The following is a 16,659-nucleotide window of genomic DNA, read 5'->3' as shown; positions in this document are numbered from 1 at the left end:
GAGCTGAAGAACCATGCCTGTGAGAATGATAAAACTCCCAGTTGACCCTGAACTTGTGCAGGATCATAAACCCATGCTGGTTGATCCCCCATTTGTCCTGCATGTGTGTAGTGGTTTGGTCTAAAATACTCATTATTGTTTATCGTCTGTGAGATAAGAATTAGGAGAAATGCAAAGCAGGCACCAAACTTGAAAGAATATAAAGAAGTTTATTAACAGGCCTAAAAGAAGAAAAAAAAAAATTATACCACCTTCAGAACTCTCCTCCTCCCCCCACCTTCTTCCCTTCTCCCACTGACAATGGAAAAAGACAGCCCTTAAGATGTTCAGTCTGTTTACCACTTCCATAATAACCTTGTTCAGTCCACTTAGAAAGAGAAGTCTCTTCTTGCTCGTGCAATGAAAACAGTATCACAACGAGACAGCCGCCCACTTCCAAATATTGTTCAGTCCATTTAGGAAGAGGAGTCTCTCTGCTCGCAATGTGAGTCCCTTCCCCCGACTTGCAGATTTTCCCACAACTGCTTTCAAGGGTCCACTCTTGAAGTCTTTTGGGGTACAATTTTAAGGTTGAGCCGTTCAGAAACAAAAAAACAGAGGCCCTTCTCCTTCCCTGGGAGCAAAGGGTCTTCCTCATCTTCATCTTTAAGACTATCTCTGGGAGCATCTCTAGGAACTGAGGTTTTCTCCTTTCCTGTTTGGAGCAGAAGTCCTCATCTGGTTCCATCTCTCCCTGTCCAAACTTCTCATGAAATTACAGCTGTGTCAGCATCTGCCTATTGCTTATGAGTTGAACACTCCACCCCCCATATCTTCATGAAATTACAATGGGATACTCTGATATATCATAGCTTCACAACAGAATTTCAGCTTTAAGCATCACCCTCTCTCTTCCCTCAGGTTTTCAGCTCTTCACAGAAATAAAAGGGTTAATCTCACCTCGGCCTTGCAGCTGTGTGGCTTATCAGTGTTGGTCACCTGACCTCTGCCGGACAGAGGTGCCGCTTTGCTGAAATCTTGGCTGCAGTGGAGGAGGAGGGGGGGCGGGTTCCGAGCTGCTCTGGCTGCCCACAGCCCTGCTGGGTGGGTCATCCTGGAGCCGTGGCCCGGCCCGGCCTGGCCCGAGCAGGGCCTGGGCCGGGCCCACTGGGCCCTGCTGCCACCTGTCCCAGCGCCGGAAACGAGAGAGAGCTTGGGGGGGGGGGGGGGGGGGGGGGGGGGGAAGTTTGTCTATTCTTAAGTGTGTATCACAGAGGTGGTCACAACTTTAAGTGGCTTAAAGAATTGTCCATATTCAAACTGGCCAGCTGATAGGTTCTATCAGGTCCCAGAGGAAGCTGTAAGCACCCCTTAGCAAGGACATCCCTTCCGGGACTATGCTTGCTAACCTATGACAATGTGCTATGATTGCACTCAATATGATCTGCTTCATGACCTTCCACCAAGGTCAGGCTGACAGGCTTGTAGTTCCCTGGATCCTCCTTCCTGCCCTTCTTATAGATGGGCATCACATTGGCCAACCTCCAGTCATCTGGGACCTCCCTGCTTAACCAGGACTGCTGATAAATGGTGGAGAGTGACTTAGTGAGCTCTTCTGCCAGCTCCCTCAGCACCCCCAGGTGGATTCCCAGACTCGTGTGTTTAAGTGAAGCAGCAGGTCACTGTTTCTTCCTGTACTATGGGGGCTTCATTCTGCCTCTCATCTCTGTCTTCCAGCTCAGGAGGATGAGTACCACATGAACAACTGGTCTGACTATTAAAAACTGAGGCAAAGAATGCATTAAGTACCTCAGTCTTTTCCTCATCCTTTGTGGCCTCCAATAAAGATGGAGATTGTCCTTGGCCCTCCTTTTGTTGTCAATGTATTTGTAAAAAAACTTGTTCTCTCTTACAGCAGTGGCCAAATTATGTTCTAGCTGGGCTTTCACCTTTTTAACTTTCTCCCTGCATAACCTCATGACATCCTTAGTCCCCCTGAGTCGCCTGCCCTTTCTTCCAAAGGTCATAAACTCTCTTTTCTTCATGAGTTTCAGCCAAAGCTCTCTGTTCAGCTAGGCCATTCTTCTTCCCTGCTGGCTCATCTTTTGGCACATGGGGACAGCCTGTTCCTGCACCTTTAAGCTTTCCTTCTTGAACAATGTCCAACCTTCCTGGACTCTGCCCTTCAGGACTGCCTCTCAGGACTGCCTTTCAAGGGAATCTGTCAGCCAGTCTCCTAAACAGGCTAAAGTCTGCCTTCTGTAAGACCAAGGTAGCAGTTTTGCTGACCCGTTTCCTCACTTCCCCAAGAATCAAAAAATATCATTTTTGATTACTGTGCCCAAGACAGCCTCTGACCACCACATCACCCACCAGTCCTTCTCTGTTCACAAACAGCAGGTCCAGTGGGGCACCTCCCCAGTTGGCTCACTCACCAGCTGCATCAGGAAGTTCTCTTCCATACACTCCAGGAACCTCCTAGACTGTCTCCTCTCCACTGTGTTGTATTTCCAGCAGACATGGTAAGTTGAAGTCCCCCAGGAGAGCAAGGGCCAGCAATCGTGAGACTTCTCCCAGCCACTTGTAAAATGTTTCATCTGCCTCTTCATCCTGGTTGGGTGGTTCATAACAGACTTCCACCATGATTTCTGCGTCTTTGGCCTTCCCCCTGATCTTTACCCATAAACATTCAACCTTATCACTACCATCATCAAGCTCCAAACAATCAAGATAGTCCCTAACATACAGGGCTACCCCATTGCCTCTTCTTCCTTGCCTGTCCCTTCTGAAGGGTTTATAGCCATCCATTACAGCACTCCAGTCATGAGAGTTATCCCACCATGTTTCTGTGATGGTGACTATGTCATAGTTTTCCTGCTGCACAATGGCTTCCAGTTCCTCCTCTTTGTTGCCCATGCTGTGGACCTTGACATAGATGCACCTCATTTGGGCTTTCGATCTTGCCTTCAACACTGGTGTGCTGGCCCCAGGCTTATCCCTAGCAAGCTTAGTTTTTTTCCCCTTCCCCCTTTGAATCTAGTTTAAAGCTCTCTCAATGAGCCCTACTAACTCCTGTGCAAAGATCCTTTTCCCTTTCTGAGACAGGTGAACCCCATCTGTCACCAGCAGGCCTGGTGCCATGTAAACCAATCCATGATCATAAACCCCAAAATTCTTTCCATGACACCAGACTTGGAGCCAGGTATTGATCTGTGTGATCTTCCCATTGCTTCCACCATCATTCCCTGCAATGGGCAGGATAGAGAATGCTACTTGTATTTCTGATCCCTTAACCATTCACCCCAAGGCCCTGAGGTCTCTCTTGATTGACTTCTTGTTGTGACTTCATCACTGCTCACCTGAAAAACCAGTAACAGATAATAATAATAATAATCAGAGGGCCATGCCAGACTAGAGAGTTTTCTAGGGACATCTCTTACCTGGGTCTCAGGGAGGCAGCAGACTTCCTTATGGGTTGGATCTGGTCAGCATATTGGCCCTCTCTTCCTCTCAGAGTGGAGTCACCAATGACAACCACTATTCTTTTTTTCTTAGCAGAGGCAGTCATGATGCATGGGGGTGACTGACTCACCCTAGGCAACCCCTCCAACCTGGATGGACCTTCATCCACATCATGATTGTCCTGGCCCTCACGTTCCAGAGCCTCATGCCTAATGTATAGGGGTACCTGGTGTTATAATTAAAGTATGTAATTCGTGCTATTATGTATAAAACTAGAATGTAATCAGACCATGTAGAGACAGTTTCAAAATCCCTCCCAGCCTGGCTGAGAGAAAAATTTCACAACACTAAAGGAAGTTCTCTCACAATAAGTGAGGATTCCACCTAGGTGGGGTTGGATCTTATCACTGGGACATTTGCACCATGACGACTTGATCACCACACTCTGATATCTGCATCGCATCTGATAAGGAATCGGACATTCCGGGAACTAAAAATAACTGTTCCAAGAACCAGAGATGGCCCATTCATCATCAGAGATGGCCCTTCCATCACCAGAAATGGCCCGCTCATCAGACCCAGGATGGACAATTCATCAGACCCAGGAAAGGCTTTGTGCAGCCCAACTCCGGGACAAGAAAAGTTTATGAATATGCTAAAATTACCAGAAGAATAGAATTAATTCGGACTCTGCCCAAAAACTGTGTAAGAAGGGACCAGCCGAAGCCGCAGTCGTGAACTTGGGAGGTCTGGTGCGATAGAGATCAGATCTATGCGTGTTCACCCAGCTCCGACCCTGGGCTCGGGGCTGCTTTTTCTCAATAGTGGCTTTGTGTGACCGATCTTTCGGTCGCGGAATAAAATCTATTTTTTTATTAAATTTAATTTGGCTGAATTTCTATATTTCAGATGGTGACCCCGACGTGATACGATTTGGGGTATCGCGGACCCCTTTTTCAGTCAGGAGGCGCCCCGCTAATTTTTCTAGTGGCCTGGCCGGACAGGGGATCCCGCAGACCAATCGTATCAATGAACCTAATTTAAAGTGGCACCTCGATCGAGAAAAGGGAATAAAATGAGCTCTCAGGGAACTCAGGCGGGACCCAGGGTGGGATTCCCGGAGCCACGGCAGGGTAATTCACTCATAAACATCTACATGCACGAAGAATCCACGCAGGAAAACGGACCGTAAGTATTGAGTGGTTGAGTGAGGAGCGGTCGAGCGTGTGTGTGAGATGTGATATTATCACAAAGCGAATGCGGACCCCAAGATAGCAGCTTCTCTCTCCCGCGAGGGAAGAGGTCGGTCACGGGGGAAGCGAAAGAAAAACCTAATTCTTTTCCACACGTCAAGCCGGAATAAACCGAGAAATTCGGGGGATCGACCGCGGACGGCTAGGGGGAAGGGTACGTCCTTTATCGAGTTCAAGGATTGGTAAGCCCCCAAGTCTCGGACATATTTAGTCCAGGTAAAAGTCAGAACTTTGAGAGCAGTTACCGGAGGAAAACCCCCAGGGCGGTCCTCTGCGAGGGCTACTATACCGGTAACATATTAAATACAAATTTGAAACGGTACCGAATTTGGGAATTTAGAGGACTCCACAAAATCCAGGTAAGATACGCTAGCGAAGTTTTGTTTTTTTTTTTTTTTTTTTTTCTTTAAGATGGAACAGAAAAAGAGTAAAATCCCGAGAAAACCCCAAGAAAAATCAGGGGGCGGGAAGGAACAAGGGATACCTAAAATCCCGAGAAATAGTCCATAGGCTGGATACTAGAACATTGCGGGGACTGTCCCGAAAGGAGAAATAAACCCAAGGAAAGGAGAAAAAGGAAAACAAGAAAGAGAGGGGTTGAGCCCCCCCGGAAGCATTGCCCCCCCCTCCAAGCCCAGGCTCTTGTTGCGCCGCCGGTCCTGGAGCCCGAGGTCCCGCCTGTCCCAGCTCTCACGGCACCGCCCGCAGCCCCACTGCTTGTCCCAGCGGCGGCGGATCCGCCGGTAGCCCCGGTGTTCCCGTCGGCCCCTCCAGCCCCTGCGGGTCCGGCAGCAGACCAGCATCCCCTTATGGCCTCCCGTCCGTGCCCCTGCCCTGGCCCCGGTGGTGTCCCCAGTCCCGGCTCCGGCCCCGGTCCTGATGTCTGCAGCCGTTCCACCGGCCCCTGCCCCCTGCTGCGTTGTCTGACACAGCTCCATTGAACCCGGCTGCGGCCCCATGGGCTGCGCTGGGCCCGCTGGCAGCTCGGAGTCCTGCTGCCATGGCTGCTGTGGACCCGTGCAGTGGGTCCACGCCAGGCTCTGGTGTCCGTCAGAGGAGCTTGTCCCCTTGCCAGTTCCAGCGGCACTTCCCGCTTATCCCCCCCTGCTCCTGGAGGAATCAGCCCCAGAAAGGATTCTCACCTCCTACCCTCCCCCCCCCCTCGCCTGCACCGTTCCCCTGGCAACAATCCTTCTGCCGTTTCTCTTAAAGGAGAAGCAAAACACCAAAGTTTGAGCAGATCTCGAATATTTAGCACACAAGAAGAGAAAGGGGTTGATGCATGGGAGAAGGATGAAAGATGAGAAAATCTTTACAGAGGTCTAAGGGTGTCTGGAGCTTCTCAATTTAGGGTCCAGGAAGCCCTTGATTGTAGATACAAAAATGCTGCTAGCAAGGATTTTCTTGCTATTTTCTAAGTCCGTGAGAGACTTTTCTCTCTCACAGAAGAGGTAGCAGGGAATGTAAACAACCAAGACACCTGCAACCTTGAAAAGTCTTGTTTATGGTATAGTAGAAAAATATTTTGACAATGGATGTTTTAGGATTTTAGCCAATCACCCCAAGGGGTGGCTGGTCCTTTGTCCAATTAGACTATGAAGAAAAAAGTCTATAAAAGAGTTTGTAAAATAATTAAATAAATCAATCTTGCAGCACAATTCCTGCCTGCTGGATCTTCTCCTCCTCCTTCTCCCTATGGCTGCGGGACACGGTGACATACCGTAGGAACCAGGCCTGCGGTAATATTTGGTGCTGCCCGACGTGATCTGCACTCTCTGACGTGTCCTGCTGCTGCGAGCCAAGCCGAATTCCTCTAGAGGTAGGCTGTTCCCCTTCCTCCCCCGGGACCGGGAGGTCCGACAGAACTGAGAAATGGCAAACAGCTGCTCAGAAACCGAAGCTGCGATGCTGGTCTGGAGAGGTGTGTTTAGCATATTGCACACCTCCATTCCTGAAAACTCAGTTCGGGAATTATTAGACTGGGCTACTTTAAAAGGGGTTTCCATGGACAGAGATAGTGCCCTGGACTTTGCCTTATGGCAGGAACTCGGATGCGCTGTCCGACAGGAGCTCCTGACTGGGAACCCAACAGCGTTAGAATTATACAAAACCTGGCACTCGTTATTTATCCTGCTGACAGACCTTGACTGTGATAGCAGGGCTGGATCGCCGATCTCGGTGATGAGTGACGGAGGAATGTCCGAGGGGGGCCCCGTTGACTGGGTTTCCGGGACAAATGATAATGGATTCAGGAAACCCCCCCCCCGGCTCCACAGGCAGAGCCTGCGACGGCTCACCCTGCACAATCGCAGGATTCCACAGCCCCCAGGAACCCCGCGCCGGCAGAGGCGGGGGGGTCAGGGCAGCGGGAGGGCGCACAGCCTGCCTTGCCGTTCGGCTGGGCGGCGGCCCCGTCCCAGAAAGCCGCCCCGTCGCCGCTGGCCCCTCCTGCACCCACGGAGCAGCCATGCAACAACACGGGGCCGGTCCCGCAGAGCCCCGCGCACACACTGTGGGGCCCGGAACAGGCGTCACGCCCCCCGCCAGCATCTGCCCCTCTCGCCGCTGGCGGAATGCAGCTATCCGCGGCACCGCCCCAGGCTATCGCCCATAGACCCTGGCAGGCGCCGGCACACCCGCTCCCCCCCCCCCCCCCCAGCTGCATGTTGCGCAATCCCTGCTGATGCTCCCCCTCTCCCTGCACTCCCCCCCCCCCCCCCAACACAAGTTCTTGCGCAATCCCCATTCCCCCCGCTGCTGCGCTAGAGCCCACCGCCCCCCCACACCCTCCTTTAGCCCATCCCGACCCTGCATGGAATTGCAAAACCGGCACTACCTGTAACCCGACCTCCCCCCAAACGACCTGCTGCTGTACAACTTCTCCACCCCCATGCTGCCATAACGGGACCCCTTCCCACCCCTCAAACTACCCCCGACCCCCCGCTATTCCTGCCCTGGATAAAGGAAAGTCGGCATTTCAAAAATGCCGAGCTACGCCCCCTGTATCCCAGCCCCGCCCTGCCACAGCTTATCCCTCCTGTTCAGATGACAGTAGCAGCGGCTCTGACTCTGAATCGGAGGACCGGTGGGCACAGACACGCAGGGAAGCGAACCGGGAGGGAGATTGGGAATTGGCTCAGAAAATTTCAGCCTTTCCAGTCATTATAGGGAGAGGGAGGAGGGGTGGTCCAACTACAAAAACATGGGAACCTATCCCATACAAAGAAATCAAAGAGCTTTGCAAGGCAGCAAAAGAACATGGGAGAGGGTCACACTTCTTTAGAAACTTATTGGAAGCCACTTTCTCTGCCTATACATTAGTGCCACATGATATTAAAAACATTATTAACTGCATCCTTTCCCCAGCCGAATATATGTTATGGGAAAGGCATTGGAAAAGACATTAAAAAACACTGTCTGACACTTATGCTAAAGATGCAAATCAGACAGATTGGACAATAGAACAACTGGCTGGAGAAGGTGACCTCCAAAAACCCTTAGATCAAGCTACAACCTTACCTGAAGTAGCATTACAAGACATAGCTACTGCAGCTAAGACATCGCTGTTTCTTACCCCTGATGATACTGTTCCTACACAATATTTCTCTAACATCAAACAGTCAGCAAATGAAAGCTTCATTCAGTTTGTTGATCGTTTAAAAGCTAGCTTAGAAAAACAGATAGAAAGTCCAGATGGACGAAAGGAACTTTTGGGCAAACTTGCCATGGTAAATGCTAACGAACAATGTAAGAATATCTTGAGGGCCCTACCCATGGACACAGAACCTACAATAGAACAAATGATAGAGAGCTGTACTAGACATACATCCACAGACAACACAATGACCCAAGCAGTTGTTAAGGGCATCACAGAGGGAGTTTCTGGTGCATTTGCTGCAGCAGTTTCTAAGGGGAACGCCCGCTGTTTCTATTGTGGCAAACTTGGACACTTTATAAAGGACAGCCCACAAAGGTCACCCACCCAGAACCATCGTGCCGCCTACCAAAGGCACCAGAGACAGCATCAGCACCAGCAGCGTCCAAAAAACTTCTATCGGAGTGCGGTGTCAAGGCCCCGCGCCCAGACAACAAATCAAAGGCCATACTACCCCGCCCCGGCTGTGAACCCTACATCAGATCACCGAGAGCAGACAACTGGACCTCACCCGGCACCATCATCCCAGGCGATCCCAGAACACATGAGAAGGATCCAACACACGGAGTGCTACCGATCGGGACCAGACACCAACTGGTAACATCACTGCCATTTAACTTTGTTGACAAGCGTTTTTATGGTATTCCCACGGGAAAGTATGGACCGCATGACGGCCCATGGGACATTCTTATCTTAAGCGATACCATCCATGGTCCAGAACAAATCTTTGTATTACCTGAGATACAAACAGTGCAACCTGGACAAGAGATTCTTGTCCAGCTTTGCTGCACGGACACACCTTTCTTTCTCCCACAGGGAACACCAATTGCCCAAGCCTTTTTACTTCCACAGAACCGCCCAGAACAGCTTCCTCTCAATCCTACAGCAATGTGGATGGAGATTGTGGGCTCAAACAAACCGACCATCGAGTGTAGCTTGTTCTGTAAAGGAGAGAGGGTCTACCGCCCAGGGATGCTGGACACCGGAGCAGACGTGACCATCATCGCCCACTCCGAGTGGCCAGGGAATTGGGAACTGGAGCCAGTGGCAGGTATGATCTCCGGGATTGGTGGAGTTGCAGTATCCATGAGAAGCAAACGAAATGTTGTCATTGAAGGACCTGAGGGCAAGATAGCGACCACCCGACCATTTGTGGTCAGAACCCCATCACCCTATGGGGCAGAGACCTTCTATCTCAATGGGGTGCCACTCTTACCATTCCCAGCCAGGATTTCTGACTGGGGCCACTGAGAAACGCGCGCTGCCATCTACTCCCCCGCTCACCTGGAAGACTGACAACCCAAAGTGGACAAGGCAGTGGCCGCTTGAAGAAGAAAAGCTCAGTGCGCTGGAAGCCCTGGTGGAAGGCCAACTTGCCAAAGGTCATATCACTGAGACCACAAGCCCTTGGAATTCCCCTGTCTCTGTACTGAAAAAGCCCGGCAAAGACAAATGGAGACTACTCCAGGACCTACAGAAGATCAATGAGGTCATTGAAGACATGGGCCCCCTCCAACCCGGCCTGCCATCACCATCGATGCTGCCCCAGGACTGGCTGCTTGCCATCATAGACATTAAAGACTGTTTCTTTAACATCCCTCTCCATCCTCAGGGCACACCACGGTTCACCTTCTCCATCCCCTCTCTTAACGATGAAGCCCCACTCAGAAGATACCATTGGCTCGTCCTCCCACAAGGCATGAAGAACAGCCCGACCATCTGACAGTGGTACATCGCCCACATTCTGTCCCCCATCAGGAGCCTGTTCCCAGAAGCAATCATTTACCACTATATGGATGACATACTAATCTGTGCATCAGAAAAAACTTACTTGGACAGAACTCTTAAAAGTACAATTGAAGCCATAGAAGAAGTAGGGTTCGAGATTCATGAGGACAAAGTGCAGCACTCCATCCCATGGACTTACCTCGGCCTCCAGATCCATGAGAGAAACATCATACCCCAGCAACTTGCCATCAAAGAGGATACCAAAACCCTAAGGGACTTACACCGCTTGTGCGGATCCATAAATTGGATACGCCCCCTACTGGGAGTCACAACAGAAGACCTCACTCCCCTCTCCAACCTCCTCCGCGGCAGCGGAGACTTGGACTCTCCACGTACCCTCACACCTGAAGCCTGAGATACCATCACCAAAGTCCAGGAAGCCCCGTCTTCACGCCAAGCCCATCTCATTGAACCCAGCCTGCCTCTCCAGTTTGCAGTTCTGGGTAAGGCTCCCCATTTACATGGACTGATCTTCCAATGGGGCCCTCAACTCAGACACCCTTTGCTGATACTTGAATGGGTCTTCACAAGCCATCAACCTACAAAAACATTTACCACCTTCCTAGAAGTAATGGCACATTTAATAAAAAAGGCCAGAACTCGTCTCTGCTCTCTTGCAGGGTGTGAGTTCACATGCATACACTTGCCATTGACCACTGAAGATCTAAAGCAGTTTCTCCAGACCAATGAGAGCCTCCAGTTCACCCTAGATAGCTACACAGGCCAAATTTCCATCCACATGCCAAAACATAGATTTTTCTACCGTGATGCAGCTTTAAAATTGATTCCGAAATGAATCCAAAGTAGAAAACCTCTATGGCGGGGCAGCGCTGCGTGGAGCAGGGATGCGGCAGGGAGCTGGGACACAGTGGGGTGGGACGCGGTGGGGTGGGGGGGGTCGGAGGCACCGTGAGCCGGTGAGAGAAGGAGAAGTGTGGTGTCATGTGCGAAGGGTTGCGAAATACCAGGGGCACAGGGAGATGGGGCTGGGGGCGGCTCAGAGGCATCCGTCCCGGGGAAGGGGGATGGGTCTGGGATGGGTGCTGTGTGCGCTGCCTGGGGGGTGGCAGCAGGACCGAGGGGGCGAGCGGGGGGGTTTGGGTATGGGAGGACTGCTGGAAATAGGGGATCGGGGTAGGGAAGTGGGGTGGCTGGCGCCCCAGCCGGGCCAGGGCCGGGGTGGCAGGCGGGGTCCGTGCTCATGCTGGCCATTGCCGGAGGCAGAGAGGGGGAGTGGGAGGGGGGAAGGGCAGAGAACGGGTTTGGCTGAGGGGGGTTGTCGCACGACACATTTTAACCAGTAAATGAAATAAAGGCATGAATTTGGAAACAGAGAGGTTTCCCGTGGCTTGAGAGGAATACAGTTTGTTCCCCACTCTGTCCCAGAACGGTTCAGAAAGGACAGAGTCTGTAGAAGCGCCAGGAAAATTTCGAGATATCCAATTACTGAAAGATTTGAGATTTTTCTTAGAAAGAACACCTTTAGAGAATTTAAAGTCAGATTTTAAGAGAAGAGTTAGAAGAAAGGGGTATAGGTCTCTCTCAGATTGGGGAAGGCTGGGTTTAGCTTGCCTATGTCCCATCTTAGTTTCTCCCTCAGCAGAAAAAAGAGAAAAAAACCCAAAATTACTTTAAGTTGCACGCAAGAAAGAGGAGTAGAGCCCCAAGTTTAAACTTACAAATCCTGTTTTCTGGTGAGGCTGGCTCCTAGAAAGGTCTGCTCGGGGGGTGGTCTGGCAGTTCGATCCTCAGGGACTTCAGTCCTTGGTGGGAGGCGAGGGTCTTGAACTGTCCCCATCCAAAAGGCCTGCTAAAACGTAGGTCTATCTTCAGAGGATCAGCACACGAACGGCTGGTTCTGTCTTGGCGAGGTCAATACGTAGCTCAGGCCAGGTCCGGGGTCTGGGGTCCAAGGCTGTTCGGGCTTCAGTTATTACAGCTGGTGATGGGGTCAGTGTCTCTGACCCAGAAAGAGGTGACCGGCCTGGAGAGATGGTCCTGAAAGGAATCGCCCTCCCGAGGCCCGGTGTCTTCCTCTCAGCTGCTGGCAGGAGGGCCCTTGCAGAGGCTGTCAGCTCTTTAGTGATTATCAGCTCGTGATTCCAGCTCAGCTCTGCAGGGCAGCCTCCAGGCCAAGCCAGACCAGAGAGAGAGACAAGAGGGTCGTATGGCTGGCTCCGCACGGAAGGTAGCTTTATTGTTGGTCCCCTCCAGCGAAGGGGAAAGCCAGGGAAGAGAACTCTCCCTCCACAGGGGCCGAGGGCTTGCTTTTATAGGGATACAGGGGATGGGTGAAGACCAATTGGTTACAAAGGATCTGCATAGGGTCTCCTAAAGGATTGTGGGTCTGTCTTTTCTCGCCGTGACCAAAGAAGTGGTTGCCTTTCCAGGGAGTCCTGCTGGGCGATTGCAAAATCTCTTATCTCAGCAGAGATCCCTCCAGGGCAGGGGCTGGGCATACCCCATACTCTACCTCTACACTGATTCATGGATGGTAGCCAATGCTCTTTGGCGATGGCTGGAAAAGTGGGAAAAGGCTAATTGGCAGCGTAGGGGAAAACCAATCTGGGCTGCTGAAGAGTGGAAAAACATCGCTGCCTGAGTAAAAAAGCTACTTGTGAAAGTCCACCATGTAGATGCCCATGTCCAAAGTGTAGGGCTAATGAGGATCACCAAAACAACAAGCAGGTAGATCAGGCTGCAAAGATAGAAGTGTCCCAGGTAGACTTGGACTGGAAACACAAGGGAGAGTTGTTCCTAGCTCGATGGGCCCATGATGCCTCAGGCCATCAAGGCAGAGATGCCACCTATAGGTGGGCATGAGATAGAGGGGTGGATCTAACCTTGGACAGTATCTCCCAGGTTATCCATGATTGAGAGACGTGCCCTGCAATCAAGCAGGCCAAGTGAGTGAAACTCCTATGGTATGGTGGGCAGTGGTCCAAATACAAGTATGGGGAGGCCTGGCAGATTGATTACATCACACTGCCTCAAACACGCCAAGGCAAGTGCTATGTGCTCACAATGGTAGAAGCCACCACTGGATGGCTGGAGACCTACCCTGTGCCTCACGCTACTGCTCGGAACACCATCCTGAGCCTTGAAAAGCAAGTCCTTTGGAGGCATGGCACCCCTGAGAGAATTGAATCTGACAATGGGACTCATTTCAAGAACAGCCTTATCAACACCTGGGCTAGAGAACATGGCATTGAGTGGGTGTACCATATCCCTTACCATGCACCAGCTGCAGGCATAGTGGAATGGTGCAGTGGATTGCTTAAAACCACATTGAAGGCACTAGGTGGGAGAACTTTCAAAAATTGGAAGCAGCATCTAGCAAGGGTGTTCCGGTTTGGACAAATTTAGAAATATATCCTCTGAGAGAAGGCAGGTTACAACCACCCCTCCCCCACCAGCTTTGGGAAAAAATAAATTTTCCTTGAAGGAAAGTGAAAGAGATAAAAACTATTTATTTAACAAACACACAGGAAAAAGATAATGATGCTAAATAATAAAGCCTCTCGTTCTGTTGAGAGAAACCTGGGAAAATTTCAGAGTCCTTCCATAGATCTCTCTTTCTCCCTCCTTGGAGCTGGGACAGGGTTGTGGGCCCACCTCCAGGGCCAAGGCCTCAGTGGAAAGTCCTCCCAATGTATTCTGATATTGAAACAGTCCAGCAGAGAGAAACGGGAAAAAAAACGAAGTCCCGGGAAAACAAAAGTTCAACCCTCCAAAGGAAGAGGAGCTGAGGAAAAAAACAACTGCCGAAAGCTGACTGGAAAGAAAAGCAAGCCAGGTGCTTCCCTTCCTTCTTGCTCTCCCGCTGCAATTGAAAAGAAAAGTTGCCATCTCTGTGTGACCTTGAACAAGCTGAAAACTGCTTTGAAAAAGTTTTGCTCAGTTTTTCCTTCCCCCTCTCAGGCTCAGTTTAAAGGCATAGAAAGGCACAAAAATTAATTTCTGGGCATAGGGCAGCGATATGGGATACACATCAAAAAGTCACCCCAAGACAAAAGGCCACCTGGTTATTTAACACCCGAGATTCCACCAATAGAGCTGGTCCAGCCCAACCTGAATCCCTACATATAGTAGACAGAGATAAGGTCCCAGTAGTGCATGTCCGAGGTCTGTTAGGAAAGACTGTTTGGGTTAATTCTGCCTCGAGTACAGAAAAACCCATTTGTGGGGTTGTTTTTGCTCAGGGACCTGGTTGCACATGGAGGGTAATGCAGAAAGATGGAACAACACGTTGTGTACCACAGGGAGATCTGATTGTTAGGTGAAAACCACCTGTAATGCAAAATGCCTGTATACCACTGCTTGCTGAGTGTCACTGTCACTGTTTGTACATTGTTGTATATATGTATATATATGTGTATGTATTGATGTGTGTGTGTAGAGCTAGAATATCTTAGTTTGGGCATTGAGCCAATGATAAGGGATAAGGGGTGGAATGTATTGGGGTGACTTTATGATGTGTATCCCCTATCGCTGCTCAATGCCCAGAAATTAATTTTGTGCCTTTCTGTGCCTTTAAACTGAGCCTGAGAGGGGGGAGAGGAAAAAAACTGAGTGAACTTTTCAAAGCAGTTGTTCAAGGACACAGATACACACTCCTCTGCGTTCTCCTGCTGTGGTAGCAAGCGCGGAGGAAGCACCCTTCTTGCTTTTCAGCCAGCTTTCGGCCCCTTTTCTCCAGAGGGAGACGAAGAGTTGAACTTTGTTTTCCTGGGACTTCAGTTTTTTCCCTTCTTCTCTTCTGGAGTGCTTCAACAACATCAGAACACATTGGGAGAATTTTCCACCGAGGCCCTGGAGGTGGGCCCACACCGACCCAGCTCCAAGGAGGAGGAGAGAGACCACACCTACAGAAGGACTCTGAAATCTTCCCAGGTTTCTCTCCACAGCAAGAGGTTTTATTATTTAGCATTATTATCCTTTTCCTGTGTGTTTGTTAAATAAATAGGTTTTTTCTCTCTTTCACTTTCCTCGGAGGAATTTTTTTTTTTCTGAACCTGGTGGGGGAGGGGTGGTTGTAACCTGCCTTCTATCAGAGGATATTTTCCTCCAAATTTGTCCAATCCGGCACAGGGAGGAGGGTGAGTAAGAGAGGATGGGAGTGGGGCGAGAGGTGGAGGAGGGGGCCAGAGAAAGCAAGAGTGTGGGTGCAAGAGGAGATGACCCAGAGAGTGGTGCCTCAGGAGGGGTGCCAATGTAGAGAGAAAGATGCCCAAATGGTGAGACACATCGACCCATAGAGACAGAGTGGCCCACAGAGAGGGGAGGGTAAGAGAGATGAAGTGAGAATGAGAGAGAGGCCAGCTGAGAATATGAGACAGACAGAGGGAAGAAGGTGAATCAAAAAAGGGATGGGTGTGATAGAAGTCAGCTCAGAGAGAGAGATACAGCCCACAGTTGACCCAAGGAGAAAGGGAGTGTGCGGGGAGTGATACACACAATCAAGAGAAAGAGAGCAAGAGGACAGTCCAAAGGACGTGTCAGCAACCTATAGAGGGTAACTCACAGAGGGATTGAAAAAGCATGACCCAGAAAAGGAAAAAAAAGACAGTGTGATGGGGGAGACGAGAGGGATAGCAAGAGTGCCAAAAAATGGGAGAAGGGAGGGGGAAGAGGGACCCAAAGAGCAAGAAATTGCACAGATCCCAAAGAATGTGACCCAGAGAATAAGAACCAAAGCTTATGACCCAGAAAGAGAGAGCATTTGACCCAGAGAGCAACAGTGCAATTTCTTTTAAGGGAGAGCTCAAGCATAATATATGATTACAATATAATATCAGGTTTGGCCATGACAAGCTGTGGGACAACACACTCAGGTTAGAGGGACAGGGTTCTAGCAAGGGCCCTCAGCATGTTGCACTGAGACATGTTGGGTACACTGCAGCATCCTGCTGGGGGACTTCAACCACCCTAACAGCACGGCGAGCTGTAGGCAATTCAGGAGACTCCTGGAATGCATGGAGGATAACTTCTTGAGCCAGGTAATAGACGGCCCTACCAGAGGGGATGCAATGCTGGATCTGATGGTCACCAAACACAAGTGAGCTAATTGGGGACATCAGGATTGGAGGCAGTCTGGACTGCAGTGATCATGCATTGGTGGAGTTCACAGTACTGAGGGATATGGGTCAGATGAAGAGTAAAGTTGACCCTGGACTTTAAAAAAGCAAACTTCCAGCTCTTCAGGGAGACAGTCAGTGGGATCCCCTAGGAAACTGCCCTCAGGGACAAGGGAACAGAACAGAGCTGGAAGATCTTTAAGGAAGCCTTCCATAGAGCACAAGACCCAGTGATCCCCAGGTGTAAGAAGTCAGGAAAGGAAGACAAGAGCCCAGCATGGCTGAGTCAAGATCTGCTGGTCGAGCTAAATGGCAAGAAGGGAATGCACAGGCAGTGGAAGCAGGGATAGGTATCCTGGGAAGAGTATAGAGATGCTGTCTTGTTGTGCAATGATAGGGTTGAGAAGGCCAAGGCGCAGCTGGAGTTGAACTTGCCAAGGGACAC

The sequence above is a fragment of the Aphelocoma coerulescens genome (assembly GCF_041296385.1).
Source record: "Aphelocoma coerulescens isolate FSJ_1873_10779 chromosome W unlocalized genomic scaffold, UR_Acoe_1.0 ChrW_unloc_scaf_3, whole genome shotgun sequence".
Lineage (NCBI taxonomy): Eukaryota > Metazoa > Chordata > Aves > Passeriformes > Corvidae > Aphelocoma > Aphelocoma coerulescens.
This window is presented reverse-complemented; position numbering follows the sequence as displayed.